This window comes from Solanum stenotomum, chromosome 7 (genome assembly GCF_019186545.1).
Source record: "Solanum stenotomum isolate F172 chromosome 7, ASM1918654v1, whole genome shotgun sequence".
Classification (NCBI taxonomy): Eukaryota; Viridiplantae; Streptophyta; class Magnoliopsida; order Solanales; family Solanaceae; genus Solanum; species Solanum stenotomum.
In genome coordinates this window covers 3,893,805-3,909,585 of record NC_064288.1, presented here as the reverse complement: position 1 = coordinate 3,909,585, position 15,781 = coordinate 3,893,805, and the positions used below count along the sequence as shown (strand labels likewise).

General features: G+C 27.8%; 1 long non-coding RNA gene across 1 annotated transcript; it reads left to right on the top strand.

Moving 5' to 3' along the window:
- Window positions 1-10,683: 10,683 nt before the first annotated feature.
- Window positions 10,684-13,965, top strand: LOC125870996 (uncharacterized). Its single transcript, XR_007446960.1, has 3 exons — window positions 10,684-10,840; window positions 12,912-13,050; window positions 13,779-13,965. It is a non-coding gene; the product is annotated as an uncharacterized LOC125870996 (long non-coding RNA).
- The last annotated feature ends 1,816 nt before the right edge of the window (window positions 13,966-15,781 follow it).

Genomic DNA, 15,781 nt, shown 5'->3' with positions numbered 1-15,781 from the left:
CACGTCACGACCATTTTCCTTTCCTTCTCCAACCTCACCAAACCAACAACCTAAGCCAACACACCAGATCTAGCCGAAAAATAGATTGTGGAAAAAAAGGGTTGGGCAAGGGATGAATATGACTGAAAATGAGGTGTAATGGGTGAAGAAGAAGGAGTTTTTTAATTAATGGTTTAAATTTTTATTTTTTTATAATTTTAAATATTTTTTAAGTAAAAATGTTCCTCACTCGCCTTAATAGGCGCGTAGTTACACACTTTTGCCAACTCAGACATCTTACTGCCACATAAGCCTAGTCAACGGTCAGAGAGGTTAGTTAAATTGTGTTTTATTGAGTTTAAAGGTCCAGATGACAAAGGTGTAAGTAGAAGGGTTCAAAATACAAATTGATATAAGTATAAGGGTCCACCAGACCATTTCGTCTATAAATTATATTAAAAATGCTATCCCACTAAATAGCTCACACTAATAAAACAATTACCATTAGTAAGATGAAACACCTATCATAATCAAATACTTTCCTTTGGGTGAGATAGTTTGACTCGGCACGGAGTTTAAGAAAGAAAGGAAGACTTTTAAAATTTGTGGTCCAAAATGAATAATAGAAATTTGTGTGGCTGTAAATCATTTCATTAAGGATAAAATAGATATTTATAGTTAAATTGTTATATAATATAGAAATATGTCATTCTTTTTTAAACTAACTAAAAAGGAAAGTAAGTCACATAAATTGAGACAAAAGGAGTAACAATTAAGAACCCATCAGTTTTAGCTCAAGTACACTACAATTACTAGGCAAAGTAATTGTTCTATAGGAGATTTGGAGTTGTATGTAGCAGTTTCTTCTATGCTTTTGACATAATATTTCTATCCTCCTTCCAACAATAATTGTATACTATTGACTTGCCAGAATTAAGAAGCAGTAAATGATAGAGGTAATTTTATCAAATCACCCTTGTTAAATATAAGTCATCTAAATATTGAAAATAAATACTCCCTCTATTTCATATTAATTGAATTTTTGAACATTTTTTTATTATTCAAAATAATTGAATTATTTAAAGTTCAAGATCAATGTTTATTTTTTTTTTCATATTTGTCCTTTCATTTATTGAAGCTTTATATTTTTTTATGAGATAAAATACATTACTTACAAAGTTATATTTATGATTTCACAAAGGACAATAGTGGAGTTATGGTTAACCTTGAATACTTTTCTTAATATGCGTGCATTGCCTCACAAATTAGGTTACTCCTTTTGTCCAATAATAGTTGTTCACTATTGACTTGACACACCCCTTAAGAAACAATAATTAATTGGGATAATATTACTATATTATCTTTTGACTTTATTAAATTTAATGATTTGAAAATGTGTTAGATAATAAATAATATTTAATAACAAGGGTAAAATAGACACAAAAGGTATTATCTCTTGATTTTCTAAATTCGACAAGTATTGTTGGACAACTATTTTTAGTAAGTGGACAATTATTGTTGGACGGAAGAAGTATTAATATACAATAGATGAAGTAGTATTTAATAGCAAGGGTAAGAGAAACACAAAATAATAAATTATTCATTAATTATATAAACTGAATAAGTATTGTTGCACATCCAAAATAATAAAATGAAAAGAAGGATTAAATAATTTATTTTTTTTGGGTTAACTGAGGGAGTAGTCAAGTAAAAAGTACGAAAATTGAAATTTTAAAATGTGAAAAAATAAATTGAATGATATCATCCTTGTTTTGAGTACGTACTATGAATGGAAATTAAAAGTACACACCATTTATTAACAATACTCCATTTTCAAATTGAACAATCACTCCTTGTCCATGGACTACATAACTAGAAGGGATGAAAATCAGAATAATAAAGCAAACAAGAGGCAATTTTGAAGACATATTGTCAATGATTTCTTTTTTAAGATTTAAGATAGATCTTTTTTGTGTTCAGACAAGTTTTCAATATTCCTTTTTATAGTGATTAATTTATGGAGAATAGATTAACTGGCATTTTTAGTCCCTGAGTTATCGCATTATTTTAAGAGGTGAAGTCAATTAAAATTTGCTTAACAAGATGCATAATCAATAACAAATATGGAGAATAGATACCAAAAACTAGGGGTGTACATAGGTCAATTTGATTTGGTTTTTCATTAAAAAAAATCTAAACCAATTATGTCGGTTTATTAAATCTAAAAACTAAATGAAACCACATAAAGTCGGTTTTTTCGGTTTCGGCTTTAGTCGGTTGTTTCGGTTTTTTTTCGGTTTTTCAGTTTTTTACAACTATACGATATTTGAAAAAGAGATCAAATATATTTTCACTTACCTGTGTGATAAGCTAAACTTAAAAAATGTTAAAGGAATAGATATTTTTTAAAAGACGGTAAAATTCACATGAGTACAAAATATTTTTTTTGAAATATCAACGTTCATTATGTTAAATTATTAAGATTAAAGGCTACAAGCAAACTGAATACAAAATATTTACAAAGTAAATTGGTAACTTCGAATTTGAAAAACTATAACGATATAATTGTAACTTTGGATCTTAATACAAAATAAAATATTTACAAATTTTACAAGCCCAAATTTGAAATAAAATATATAAACATTGAAAACTATAACTAACTAAAAATGTATTAACAAAGTAGATTATAAATTATATATATATATATATATATATATATATAGATAGAAAGATAGATAAAACCAAGAGTGGTCGGTTTTTTGAGTTCGGTTTGACTTTTTTTCTTTTAATACCAAACCAAATCAAGAGTGGTCGGTTTTTTTTTTCAACCGTCATTCGTCGGTTCAATTTGACTTTACGATTTGGCCTGTACACCCCTACTAAAAACTATATCTGCGGTGAAATTTTGTTCATGTCTAAGAAACTCCGCTAGATAAGGCAGGTAGACCTTGCAAATACAAGTATATATATATATATATTGATTATTTCTTCAAAAAAAATTCTACCGAATAGCCATCAATGTATCACCATGGCTACAAAACAAAAAGAAAACTAATAATTTATATTAAAAATGTTATTATCTCACTAGGCATGAATTATTAATTTTGTCCCCGAATTATTGACAGCCTTAAAAACACCCCTTTATTTGACTAATTGAACTTAAATACACCCTTAAATTCTCGTCAAGTTTAAGAGTGTTCTCAACACTTCTCTTGTTTTTTTTACTAATAGTCTCATGCTCCTACAAGAGTTTGAGACCACTTGCTATGTCTGTATCAGATGGGGGTGTACCTAAGTTTAGTTAGTTAAGTAAAAAAATATTTTTAAGATTGTCAATAATTCGCAAAGTTCAAGAGTGTCAATTACCATTAGTAAGATCAAACACCTATATATATCATCATAATCAAATAACAACAACTTAAGAACCCATCAGTTTTAGCTCAAATGCACTAGAATAATAGTTAATAATCCAGTGACACCATTTATTAGATAATAATAATAATAATAGTTAACATAGAGACATCATGACCTTTTATACTCACTCCATATGATATGAGTAATAGGACATAGTTATTTAGGTCACTATGATACTTATAACATCAAAGTAAAATCCCCAATTTCTAGCACTACAAAAAATTGCTCAATTTGTAGCAGTTTATTTGTGGAAGTTTTAAAAACCTCTTCTATTACTTTATTTTGTGACGTTTGTTTTAACCTCTACTAAATAAATCTTTTTGTGACAATTATATTGAGGTTTAGAAATCACCACAATTTCATAATTCGTGGCGATCATTAACTCCCATAAATTTGTAATATTTTAGAAAATATATCCCTTTTATATATCTTTTATTTTTGATATATTATTAAATATTCATATTTTATGATTTATGACAAATAGTAATAAAATTTAACTAACACAATATACGTATACACAATGACACAGATATACATCGTTCTCTTTATATACTTTATATATATCATTAACGTACTATCAAAATATTCCTTTTCTACTTTGTCTATTCAACTTCTTTTTAGTGTTTTTTATATATTGCTACTTTATATTAAATTTTGACAACAAAATTTATTTTGAAAATTTAGCCTAAATGTGTAATTATACTTGTGCAATATAACAATACATTTACAATTACATTTGATAAAAAAATAAATAATTGTAATAACTATATTGTGCAATTACTAAACTATGTAATTACTACCTATTAATTGCACTAATTTAATTTTTATGGCCAAACACACATTACTAAGTCTGATTTGTGCTAGATCATTTTACGTTAATGAGTTAAATATAATTTGAATTCTACTTCTAGTTTTTATTTCTCTAATAAATTTACGTATTTTAAAATAAAATATAGATGTCTTATCAATTGTTATATTTATTATATTTATGTGTGTGTGCATTTAATTTTATTTAAGCTCTTATAATATTTGATTTTCAAGATAAAATATTTTAATTACTAATTATTAGTTATTAGTAGTTATAAGGAAACTTTTAACCTAATTAGTCTAACCAAAATCCTAAAAGGCTTACCTTTTTTTTCCCACAAAATTAAAAATTTCTAAGGACTAAAATTCCCTCCCAAAAAAATTTGAAACCAAAACAAATACAAATTCCCCCTTCCCACTACAAAATAAACTCCCAAATCTCTGTCCCACTTCCCCACTTCCACAATTCGGTAACTCTTAAAATGCTCTCTCCCTTATCTTTTTTTTTTACTTATTTTGTTCTTTTGTTCAATCAGAATTGTGTGTGCATGTGTAATTTGTTTTAATTGACTTCTTCTTTGTAGGTTTTATGAAGTGATTCTCAGAGCAATAAGTGTGTACAACATGCGGATTTGATCATAATAATTTTGTGGATATAAAGGTAATTCTCTGTCACTTGAATTTCAGAATTCACACTAAAATTTGAGATTTATATTTTTTTTATTTTATTTGAAAAGAAATATGTACTTTGTAAGTTGTTAAACTTAATGTAGCTATACTTTTATATATTTCAGGATATTTTTCTTGAGTTTTCAATGCACCATAAAGACAATTATACATGACCTTCAATTTATTGAAGATAAGCCTCAATTTTATTTTTATGTAAATATGAACGATGACTAGCGTTTTATTAAATCTTGAATATGTTTGATTCTTATCGACAACTATCAAATTAGTTTTATCTCATCTAAGAATGCCTTAAGGGAGGAGAAAATATAACTATTTCATACAACATACTTAAATGGGTAGCAAGGTATGATAGAAATAAACCACATCATGTTACTTCTTTTTGGGTGAGAGCTTAAAAATATTTACATTCTCTTTAAATTGATGAGTACGACCTCACTAATAGCTTATTAAAGTCAATGGTTCATATGAATTTATGTTTTAAATGAATTAAATTTTGATTTTTCTTCTTGTATCAAGGTGTACAAGGATATAGATATATCAATATTTGTTTATCTAATTATGTATAAATTATTTATGGTTTCAAGCTTTCAACCTAGTGATGAAGTGATGATGAAGATCGAGTTTACTTCACCTTGAAAAAAGAAAGTAATGGCACCAATTCAAGTTACCAAATAACTGCATAGTACTTCTTTTTAATATTTATTTGATATGGAACTATTTTAGATTTTAAGTTGTAACACTCAAGTTGCTATACATGAGTTTTTATTATTGATTTGTAAAATGTAATATGATTTACATTAAATATTTAGAAAGTATTTACATGTATTATTACAAAGGCTTGATGTAAAATATTTTTTTTATAGAAATATAACAATTTGTGGCGGTCACAAACCTCCACAAATTAGATTTTGTGAATATTCATATAATTTTGTGGCAATTTTAAATCCATGCAAACATATTTTTTTTAAAATATTAAAAGAATATGGTGGAGGTTATAAAATGTCACAAATTGATTTAAAAAAACCTCCACAAATTAAAAAGTGATTTTGTGGCGGTCATCATGGAGGTTTCTTAAAACCGCCACAAATATGCTCGTGGCAAAGGTAATTGTATCGCGACTACACTACCAATAATCCTGCCAATGGTAGGTACGAATGTGATGGGAGCTACAATGATTCCTGTGGTAGGAAGAACAGGACAATTCACATTAGCATTAACAATTGGGAGATCAACGACTGCAACAATACCATTTAATAAACCTAATATGTTTGACACAAGCTCTGGAGTACTAATTGTAGCACTAATGTTGCCCCCAGGACCTGTGACCACTGTTGCAAGGGTTGTGTTACCTCCAACAGGTAAAATATTGACAGGTACTCCAGGGATTCCGTTGCCTGGAAGATTTCCCGTCGCGGAGCAAGCCAAAATTCCCTGTAATTGAAGATTCACTCCAATTCCATGGACTACATGACTAGTAGTGATGAAAACCAGTCATGATTGATAAGAGTGTTGTGTTTTTCTTGTGTTCACACAAGTTTTCCACACCCCTTTTTATAGAAGTTACTTTACTTTACTATAGCTACGTCGATATGTTTATGAGAAAGTAACGTATTCAATTGAAAGATAAGCAATTATTTTCTTAAGAAGTTTATGATACATTATCCTGATAATATTTTCGATATTATCAAAATATAGGATTGGACATAAAATATCGAAAATTGAATTACCAAATCAAATCGAAATTTTTAATAATTTAGTATTTGATAATTCGGTATGGTAATTAGGAGTAAAATTTTAGAATTTTGATATGAGATATTCGGATCATTTGGTATTTTAGTATTTCCTGAATATCGAATTATTTACTTAATAAATGACATATATTAACGTGACATTACTCATTAGTACAAGTCCAAAGAGAAAGTTAAAGAATAAACATAAACAACCAAAATACATACGTCTTTTAGTTGTATCAATTTGTTTTTCTTGATGTATATCTTTTTTACTTGTTGATATTCTGTTATATCGTGCCTCCAAATAAAAAAATAGAAATAATTGGAGAAATTGTATTAACTATGTTATACAATCGTCTACAACTTCAGAACAGTACCAAAGTTTAATTTACCAAATTACCGAACCAAAATTTAAAATTTTGGTGTTTGGTATCTACTTTTAATTATTAATTACCAAACCCGAAATTTAAAAATTTCAAACCGAATCCCAAACGCCCACCCCTATAAAATATAATGTCAAACTTTAAAAATAAGGATTAACATATATACCATGAAAACGACTTCTTTATTTTTATTTTTTTCTCTTAAGAAAACTAATATTATGTTCTTTTTCTCACTTGGAAGTTGAAATATAGCAATTCCCTCAAATATTCTCTAATAATTTAGATATTATTGAAGTATAATGTCAAATACTATCGGTTTTCAAAAATCTAAAACCAAACCAAATCAAATCAAACCCAAATAAAATTAGTTTTATTTTATCGGTTTGGATCGGTTTTTATCCAAACCGTGAACACTCCTAGCAATTCCCTCAAATATTCTCTAATAATTTAGATATTATTGAAGTATAATGTCAAAATGTTAGACAAGGATTTACATCATATAAGAACAACTTTTTTTCTTTTTGATTTTCTCAAAAGAAAAATGACAATAATTTTTTTAATCACGATAAATGTGTTCTTTCATAATTAATTAAAATAAGAACTAATATAATCTTACTTTGATATTTTACTTTATCAAAAAGACAAAAAGTAACAAAAGAGAGTGGGGTGCATGATAAATGTGTTCTTTCTTAAAAAAAAATAAAAAAAAATGTGTTCTTTCCAAATCAGTTAATTTTACAAAGTATTTACCATTTATTATAATGAGAATATAATATAAATGATTATTTATCTTATTTAAGGCTCAATTACGGAATGAAAAGAGATTTTAACATCTTTAAATTAGGTTACTTAATATGTAAGTATTTTATTTTTTTCAAATTTCACTTACCTGACATAGCTTATTAGAGATTATTTTTACAATATTTGAGTATGATTGTTATATATAGATAATTTTGCAAAAGATATATCGCGCTATAATGTTAAGAATTCATCACCAACTTAATTATTTACTTAAGATAAGTCAAGAAAAATCTAGAATATTCCGGAGTTACAGAGAATTGAAGGAAAATCTCTAGAATGAGTATTTTAGAGAGAATAGTCTAGGAATGTTCTAGATAGGGTAGTTCTAGAATTAAATAGTTGGAGGAATATTCTAGAATAGAGTAGAAAAATATGCTTAGCTAGATTGTTTCATCACCTCCTATTAAATAGAGGTGGTCCATTTGAGTTGTAAGCAACCAAGCAAGCAATCAACTAAGTAACCAAGTAAGTGAGAAAGCAAGAGAGCAAACAAGTGTGTGCTCATTGCTCAAGTAGAGACTATTATTGAAGCAAGCAACAAGTGTAATCAAAATTGTAAGACCGAAGCGGGTCGTAAGTGTAATCAAGATTGTAAGACCGAAGCGGGTCCTTAGTGTAATCAAGATTGTAAGACTGAAGCGGATCTTTACTTTAATATAATAAAATTTAAGTTGTGAAAAATCGATAGTGCCCGTTGTCTCAAACAAATAATATTCAACATATAATGCGTGTTATAAGATTATTGCCTTTTACTTTATCAAAAAAGAACAAAAAAAAAAAAAGAGTGCATGAGTTAATTTACATAGTATTCATCATTTAATATGACATTAATATCATTAAAAAATAATAATTTATCTTATTTGATGACTTAATAATTGAATGAAAAAAAATCCTTATACCTTAATATTAAATTACTTAATATATGTATTTTACTTATTCAAATTCTCACTCAATTACTTTTACATATGTTTATTTATGTAAAAGAAAAATGACACTATTAATGATAAATGCATTCTTTCATGATTAATTAAAATAAAAACTAATCTAATCTAACTTTTGTTATTTTACATTATCAAAAAATACCGGCGAAATGGTCTGACGGATCCTTCTACTTGTATGCATTTATATTCTGAACTATTCTACTTGACTATTTGTCAATTGAAGTCTTAAATTCAATGAAACTCTATGTTTTAAGCCATTCTGACCGTTGACCAAGCTTATGTGACAACTTAATTATTGAGTTGGCACAAATGTGTGATGTCACGCATAGGAGGAGCCTGAAAGATCAAATTTTAGACTAAAAATATTTTTTTTCTTTTTAAAAATAGAATAAAAATATCAAAATAAGAAAATTTAACTTTTTTTTCCAGTTCTTTCTTCTTATCACCCCACCCATCCCCATTTCTTTTTTTTTCTTTCTACTCTCAAAATTCCATTTCTATTCTTTCTCCCATTTCCTGCCCTTTCCAATTTCTTGTTTCTCTCTTCTTCTTCTTTTTTCACATTTTCTTCCTCCCGAGAATATAAACAAAACTGTATTCACTACAAGAAATATGATTTATTGTGACGACTTTTAGTGGCGAAACTTAGAGTTGCCACAAAAGTTGGAGCTTTTGTAGCGATGTGTAAAGGTTGCCACAAAAGGCGGTAGCTTTAGGGGCGAGCCTTAAAATTGCTACTGAAAATTATATAGTCAGTGGCGACTATGTTTAGGTCGCCACAAATATGCACTAAATTTCTTAATAAAATTTCTTATAGCGGCGACTAATAAGCTGTTGCTACTAAAGGTTATTTGTGGCGATGTAGTCGCCACTAAAATTCCATGTATTGTGGCAACATTTCATGTCGCCAGTAATTCTTTTCTACTTTCTAAATTCAAATTTTATTAATAATAATTTCTTATTTAAATATACATAAATATCATACCAATATATTGAAAACTTCTAATAATTATTTTATAGAAATATTTAAATAAATATAACTCTAATTAAATAGATAAAACATATTATTATATATAATAAAGTTATTATAAGTATTTATTAAATGAAACACTTTGAGTACTAAAAAAACTTATTTAGGGATATATTTGATTACTTTGATTGAAAATAAAATTCCTTTATCACAATAATAATTAAGGATTTAAAATAATTAGTGATATAGAATAAAAACTCGAAAAATCATAAAGTTGACCAAATAAAAAAGTTGCGTATTTAACTTATAAAAATATTAAAATCATTTTTGAAAATATGTTTTAGATATACCTAATATAGGGAAAAAGTGCAAATATATCCCTCAATTTTGTGATTTACAGAGGATATATCCTTCGTTAAAAAAGTGATGCATATATACCTTTGTCGTCTAAGTAATGAGACATATAGACTTACCTTTTTCGTTAACAAACTTAATTAACAAAAATATTTCCTAAAACTGATTTTTTAAAATTTTCAAAAATGTAAAGGGGCTTAATTTTTTTTAGCTCATTCATTTTTTACCCTTCAAACCCACACAAACCTAATCCAACTTAAAATACCTTAATCCATTTGTTATTTAGACCTGACCCAAATATATTTTATGACTAAACAGAAAGGAATTGATTTATTTATTTATTTTTTATTTCAATCAGATTTAATTTGAGGTGGTAAAAAAATAATTAGGTTAATTTTCTAAAGTCACGTAATATTTTTGAAATTAAAAAACCACTATCTTCTTTTACTTCGATAAATATAAATTTGTGAATAAAAAAATTAAATATACATTATTTGTCAAAACCACTCAGGGGCATATTTACTCGAAATATGAGTTTATTTATTTATTTTCCCTATAATATATGAACCATTCATTAATTTATAACTTAAACATTGTATTTGTTTATTGGGGGTCTAGGGTTTTTAATTAAAGGTTCTGCTGAGAGATTGAGAGTTGAGAAGCGAGAGAGATTGAGATTGAGAGTTGAGACGCGAGAGAGATTGAAAGGTTGCCTGGAGCGTCCACTGCTGCCATCGATTGCCGCTGCTCGTTTGTCTTCCTTGTCTTCAGGTAAGTTCTATATCTTTTTTCATCTATACACACCATAAATGAATTGAGACTAGTTTAAAACTTGATTTTTGTTGGTTAAACATGTGATTTCGATTATTAGTCTCTGTATTTGAAGTTCTTAAATCAAACAGAGAGTAACATTGAAGGTGAAATTTATTGTTGGCTCTGTATGTAAATGAACCTAATTTCCTTACATTGAAAGCATAAGAATCACCTTAAGTTAGACATTATTTTAGCACCAAGTCCAATTATTTGGAAATAGACTTTTGTGGTTAGAGACCATTAATTAGCAATACAAGTAGGGTGAGATTTATTGAAGATATACTATTTAAAAAAATTGTTTGATACTAAGATTTGAGGTCTATGAATGAAAATGAGAGAGTACTAGAAAAAGAATAAACAATTAAAAGCAGTGAAAGTTTGAAATTTTGGATAGTTTTATGTATTGAGGGAAGTGAAAGGTGAAATTCTGATAAAAAAAAGTTTTTTACAACTGAGCACTTGTACAAAAATGTTTAGAAAGTTTGATATACCTATTTAATATAATACACAATTTTAGTCTATTTACTTTAATTCTTTGAGTTATATTAATTTTATCTTATGATTTCAGTGGCATTGGGCAACTACATGGTTGATTCTTTTGTTTAGCTATTTCTAGAGTTCTTTTGAGTTGTGGTATGCAACTTTTTGGTTCTTTCAGTCCAGTTAGTATTACACTATCAAACACTATCATTTCAATTTTTGAGAATCTAGGGAGTTTTAAAACTAGTTGTCAATTTGCAAACTGTTTCTGTGCGAGATGCTGCCTTCTTTTTATTGTGTTATTCCTCTTTGGATAGATTGTTTTGTATCCTATCTTCCCTTTTTTTGTGATATACTTATAGATTAATGAATTAACTGGAGAACATGTTATTTTTTCATGTCAAGTACCATGTTTCACTTATAATTTTGATAATTGAAACTACACTTTCTACTTTTAAATTTGGCTAGATAGCTCCATTTGTTGAATTAGGTAGTTGTAGGAGTACAGTGATACATTCTTGTATATCACTCTAAAATAGAAGTTTGTTGAGATTACTCTAAAATACTATATGTTAAGTAGATATTATAATAAGGAAAATAATGTGAGATATGTTTCCTTGCATAACAAAACTTTTATGGTTGCCAAGAACTACATTTTTTTTATGCAGGTTATACAACTTTATAATTGTTGTAGTTGCATGCCCTGCTACATCTGATCATGCTCGCAATTACCTTAATGAAGTGCAACATGTAGGAAGTTTAATTTCTTGTTTCAATAACACTCTTCCGCTCTGTTTGGACAAATTCTGTGTATCATGAATTGCAGAATGTAAGTTTGAAAGAGTGTCTTATGGTGATATCTACATATCTAGTTGGACAAGAAATACTACCTATTTGTGCTATGGGTATCTATAGATAGGTGGACGATAAATAAGACTCCCTCCATATCAATTTGTTTATCTTGCTTAGATCTCTTTCAAAAATAATGCCTTTCTAGTTGGACAAGAAATACTACCTATTTGTGCTATGGTGGTATCTATAGATAGGTGGACAATAAATAAGACTCCCTCCATGTCAATTTCTTTATCTTGCTTAGATCTGTTTCAAAAATAATGTCTTTCTTTATTCAGTCACTCTTTACACCTAATATCATACATGGTATATTTAAGACCATGAAATTCAAAAGGAATTTTAGTACATTACACATATTTAGTTCATCACCACAAGATTCAAAAGTATGTTTTATTTTCTTAAACTACGTACCGAGTCAAACTAAGACAAGCAAATTGAAACAAAGGGAGTGGGAGTACCTGTTATATTTATTTTCTAAAGGAAAATGGCAAAATTAGTAAGTTTAAGAAAAATTACTAGGTTGCACCAGCACATCAAATTGTAAGTCGGCACTGAAATTTTTCAAGTCGGAATGTGGAAAAACAAGCTCTGTGATTTGAGGCATTATTTGAGGTGATAATAGCCATGGGTATCTTCTAGATCTGAAGTGCAAAAGATGTATTGATGAAATTGATATTAACCTGCATCTATATTTCAGTGATTTCACATTTGGTATCGTAACTGTCATTTTGGCATTATTAGTAGAAGATTCAACTACATTGTTGATGTCTTATTGACCGGCGGCATTATTAGTAGGAGATTCAAGATCTTTGGAACCTCCAAGGGATGTGGGAGAGGTCAGAATATAACTTGTCTATTTTATTTTTTTCATTTCAAGGATCACTTATAATTTTTGACGAAGCATAACTTTCACGACAATTAAAACTATATGCAACATTTGGCTAGACAACTTCATTTGTTGAATAAGTAGTTGTAGGAGTACACACGTTACTTCTATATCACTCTAAAATAGAAGTTTGTTGAGATTACTCTAAAATACAATATGTAACCTAGATATTATAATAAGGAAAATGATGTGAGATGTGTGTCCTTGCATAACAAAACTTTTAAGTTTGTGAAGAACTATATCTATTTTTATGCAAGTTTATACAACTTTATAATTGTTGCTGTTGTGCTCTGTGACTTTTTTTAAAATAATGAAATACTATAGCATACTAATTTTCTTTGAGCTCTTTATTAACTTACTAACTTAAAGGGAGCTTAAGTAAATCTAAGTGTGTTCTTCTCTATCTAAGACAACATTACTGTTGTTGTTGTCCACTTAGTCACTTATATGATGTTCTTTTATAAGCTAAAACGGTATACTCTTATCATTTTACGCAATTTATATTTGTATGAATATCTTTCTGTATGGAATATAAGGTCATGTAGAGTGCTGACGAATGATCCGTTTACTTTCTTAAAAGTGTTTTGGATTATTCTATTCAAATATTATCGTGGTCACCCCTTATTCTATTCTCATTATAGATTACAAGAATGATTCTGTGTTTTTTCTTAATAACAGGGACAATAATGTTAAACAATCACAAATGACGTGATTAAGGAGGAATGCGTAGACACTACATATGTTGCTTTATTAATTTTATGTAAGTGCATAAAATATACAATAGCGTATTGTGTAGTAGGAGTATATTTAACTGGCTTTTTAGTGGTAGAACTGTTTGAAATATTCGAGATGTGGTGTATTTTGTTGTGTTCTCTGTAATGCTATTGGTTGATTTGCTATTGATATGAAATTGAATCAATATAAATATATATTTAATTTTTTTTTGTTGAAAATATTGGTATTAGTGGCGACTAATGTTGCCACTAAATTAAGGGTGGTAGCGACAATAGCTGCTGCCAAAGGTTGAATGATTTGTGGCGACTAATTTTGCCACTAAATCTAAGGCTTTTGAAGCGACAAGGGTTGTTGCTGAAGGTTTAATCGTTATTGTGGCAAAAGAGCTCGCCACTAAAGGTCATACTATAGTGGCGACCCGACCAAATACCTATTTTGTGGTGACATATTTTGTTACCTTTTGGTGGCGACAATAGTTGCCACAAATAAGGGTATTTAGTGGCGACGCGCTATTATCGTCACAAATAACATTTAGTTATGGAAGTACTTGCCACGGCGCTAATGTCACCACTGATAATCTTTAGTGGCGACTTTCAAGCTATTTGTAGCGACATTTGCTGCCACTAAAAGTACAGTCTCTTGTAGTGATTGTTATTGTAGATCTGCATTTTTCTTTTATTTTCAGGATAATTTATAACCCATATAGTGTTAAAGATTCAACAATCTTGAAAGATGAAAAGTGATTGTTGAATGTCTTTTGAAATTAGATGAAATGTGTTATGTAAAATTGTGTACAAATATTAGAGTATATTGATGTATTTTAATGGCTATTCATGAACATCAATGAAAAAAGAGATTTATGGAGGTTCAAGTGGTAGATAAAAATGTTGATAAAATAAATATGATTAAAAGTTGGGAATGAAAGAAATTTGGTAAAAAAAGTGTGATAATTGTTAGTTATTTAGGAATGTAATGATACTAGTGAGAATGAAAGGTTGTGGTGGTATCTCTAATGTAAACAAAAATGGAGAGAGGTGAAGGGATGAAGGAGGAATGAAGTGAAAAAGAAAGAAAAAATAGATAAAATGTGATATGAATGATGATATGTCATTTTTGTCAAGTGTTTGAAGTTCACATAGCAAAAGGGGTTTAAAATGCTTAGTTTCACTGAGTTTAACTGTTCAAGTGACAAATAATCAAGTAGACTGGTTTAAAATACAAACTCATACACCAAATGTAATGTTAATTTACCACTAACATTACACTAAATTTTGGTGTTTTTCTCTAATTTGATTAATTTTTAAAGGTAAATTAAATTAAATTAATTGAATAATTAAAAATACAATTTAGATATTCATTATATAAATAAAAAAATACTATAAAGTCATTCTCATATTAATATGAGAACAAAAAATATTTTAAAATGTTGGGTAAAGTTCATGTGATTTAACTCTTCAAAAATAAAGCATGGTAACTATTTATATATTTAAAATAAATCACTACCATCCAACATATCATGAAAATTTTATGCTGAATAATATCTATAACAAAGCATATTAAATGTAGACAAAATTTAAATTATACATACAAAGTTCTTATAAATAAATAATTGAATATATAAATATACTTAAAAATGTAATGTGCAAGGAAGTGTTAAATCAATAATTGATAGCATACCTTATTAGGTAATTTGGAATATATAATTTTAATTTATATTTTAATATATTTAATTTTATATTTGGAAATAAATATCATTTAGCAACTTATTGTAGAGAAATTATATATTTTTAACGCTAGTAAAAATATAATATATCAATTGGAATACAAGTAATTAAAATTTATTTATTTTTTCTTTTCATAAAATTCTATTAACAAGGGGTAAATAAATTTTATGATAGTTATTTTTCTGTTGGATAAGTAACTAACCATATAATTTTAAATTTTTA